This window comes from Parasteatoda tepidariorum, chromosome 6 (assembly GCF_043381705.1).
Source record: "Parasteatoda tepidariorum isolate YZ-2023 chromosome 6, CAS_Ptep_4.0, whole genome shotgun sequence".
In the NCBI taxonomy this organism is placed as follows: Eukaryota; Metazoa; Arthropoda; class Arachnida; order Araneae; family Theridiidae; genus Parasteatoda; species Parasteatoda tepidariorum.
Window position 1 is genome coordinate 22,865,032 of NC_092209.1, and position 3,133 is coordinate 22,868,164.

The window sequence follows — 3,133 nt, forward strand, 5'->3', positions numbered from 1 at the left end:
TTGGGGACGGGTGATTCAGAAAAGCATTCGTACAAAATCAGAATCAAGTTGTAATTAAATAAAAAGCGGTAACTTAAATGTAGTCGTTGCTAATTTGATAGACTTACTTTACTTTTACTTTAATTATTGTTAGTTTAATCATATATATAATCAATGTTAATTCAAAGAATAACTAAATAGTTTTATCTTGAACAAAATAATGGTGAATTAAATAAATCAAACAATTATAACTCCGCCCACAAATAAACTGCTAAAGAATTACTTTGATTACCAGTTTTATCTTTTTACCCTGGTTGATACGGTTATATGCTGTTACGTATTTGTGACAGTCGGCGCGAAAGGGTTATTGGCAATCATTGGGAATCAATCACCAGAAAATCAAACAAACTATCAAAAGGATTCTCACTACTATGAATAGCTATTTTACAGCTATTCCAGAAACTGCGCCACTCACAGGCATCACCAAAAAATTTGTTTATCTCCAATTTAGGTAATTTAACGTTAGCAACGTGCTAGACATTTCCATAAGTTATATTTTCTTGCAAATTATTGTTACCACTAGTTACCGTTACTTCCTGTCTTTTAGTTTGGCATTTCAGTAAATATCCATACCTACCAACTTTTACACATTTGGCGAAGAATTTTATTTCTATATTTAAAGTGGTAGTAAAATGTAAGTCTTTTATGTATTCCTGACAATTACAAACTTAATTTAAAAATTTTTTTGACCACCACCATTTTTAAAAAAATTAAGCATATATATTAATATGTATTACTGTGGGGTCCACATAAGCATTTACAAATTACAGCATACGTTTCTGCATAAAATTGCAGTTGAAATTCTATTTTACAACCACAGGGGATAAATACTCCTCAAAAGGATTAAAAGTTGGCAGATATGAATATCCTTCGACTTTACCTACATAAACCACTATATATATATATATATCATATTTTCATTTTTTTTCTCATAGTATGTAATTGCATTGCTTTCTAAGTGCAGAGATGCCAACTGCTCAGGACCATCACCTCCTATATCAGAGAGCCTCCGCACGATTTTTCATAAGTCGTCCGCGCAGACTATTTAAAAAGTGAACTGGTTGTGCGCATGAACCCAAATTCTATTTTAAACGTACTTGAGAGAAATTTATCATATATATATATTAGAATTGAATCTGTAGTTGTATACAAGTAAATAAGACAAATCAATAGCATTCATAAATTAAACAAATTATTTGACATATGTTTGCTACCACTTTCTTATTTTCACTTGATTTTCGATTAAAGGGCTTTTTCTTAAACTGGTTTACCTTCGTAGTGGTCTGTTCGGACTATCTATAAAAAACCACGTGATTGCTTTCTGTTGTGAGAGGCATTGTCCGGAAACGCCAAAAAAATTTTAAAAACGGTAAATAACTACTAAGCTCCTCTTGCAAACATGAAGTAGTGAATTATATAAGCCTATGAATTATTTCGAAATAGTGGAGGATGAAAATCTACAAAAATTGAATTTATTAAACCAAGAATCACAATTGATAAACTACCTGTTTAAAAATAGATATTTGCCGTCTAGAGCAAGTTGTCATCTCTGTAAGTGCTGTTATGTGTATTCGTTCATGCGTCGAATTGACGCGTGTTCGAAGAGATAGGTATATAAGAAACGTCCGCAGACCTAGTGTTAATGGTAAATGCCTACCACCATTCTTTTATTCAGACATCTTTTGCAAGTTTGAGAAATGGGCCGTGGGTTTTAGGGGACAGAATTTTCTGGTAGACCAAATGCTTGCATATACTTAATTTATGACTTCCGTATACTTTTTATACAATAGAAATTCTAGAAGTGTAGTTTCAACGAACGACTAATTAGCTGAAAAACCAGCAAGTTTCTAGAATCCTACGCATTTTTGGAAAAAAATTCTTTCGACTGGTAGACAAGTCTTGTTTAATGGTATAATTTCTTGCTTTGAAATTTTGATTGGAAGTTATTTTCCACATCATTTCTTTCAAAAGTTCATATGAAACGCTACATTACTTGTGGACTTGGTTTTAAATGTTGGCAAAATAACGAAAAATTCTAAAACCTTTTATTTGTATTGTCTGCCACTCCAAAAAATATTTTGCAGTTTGCGTAGTAATTAGAACCCCTTCATTCTGTTGTCTGTACTTGGTATCCAGTGACGCTTTCATTCTCTAATTGAGATTAATTGGCAAGGAGGTTATACTCAAGTATTTAAATAGATGAACAATGGAGTTGAGATATCACCACCCACATCAGAAAGCCACCACACGGGTTTTTATAAGTAGTCTGCGCAGACTATTTAAAAAGTTAACTAGTTGTGCGCAAGAACTCAAAATTCAATAATAAAGGTATTGATATGCAACATACATACATTTGCAGGCTTGTGTGCTCAATTAATGCTTATAAGCCTTTGTCAAGTAGAAGAACATATAGCACAATATAGAGAAGGACATCACAAAGAATACATCCAGGGTTACAGCGGGATTCAAACCCGCCACCTCCACGCTTAACAGAGCGTTTGACGGGCGATACCGCTCTCCAAACGCTCTGTTAAGCGTGGAACCCATATAATAAAGGTATTTGAGAGAGATATCAGGATATAAATTTGGCCCAATATACAATCGTTAAGAGACAATTCATATTTCTCATGCACGGAACCGTCAAATACAATCCTTAATTTGCTAGTTAGTTTATCGTTTCTTATAACCGCCCTATGAGGTAAATAACATTGTTTATAAGTTTTGGGATCAGTGTTTTTAACTTTCTCAATTATCCCTTCATTTTCGTAAGAATTTATAACATTTTTATATACTTCAAACAAGGATTTATCATTTTTAAATCTCCTTTTTAATTTGTCAAACATCTCTGAAACCAGCTCGAAGTTATCATTTAACAAATGTTTTGTATTAGGTCCCCAGAGAAGTCGTACACTATACCTATTATTTTCAAAATGCGAATTAAAACTTTTTAACAATTCACTTTTATTTTCAACATTTTCTTCGATCATAGAATTCATTCCTAGTCTTTCAAGGTTTCAAAACAAAGAACAATCAACATAGGATATTATAGTATTATTTACAATCTTACTTTAACCCTTTGGGGACGGGTGATTCA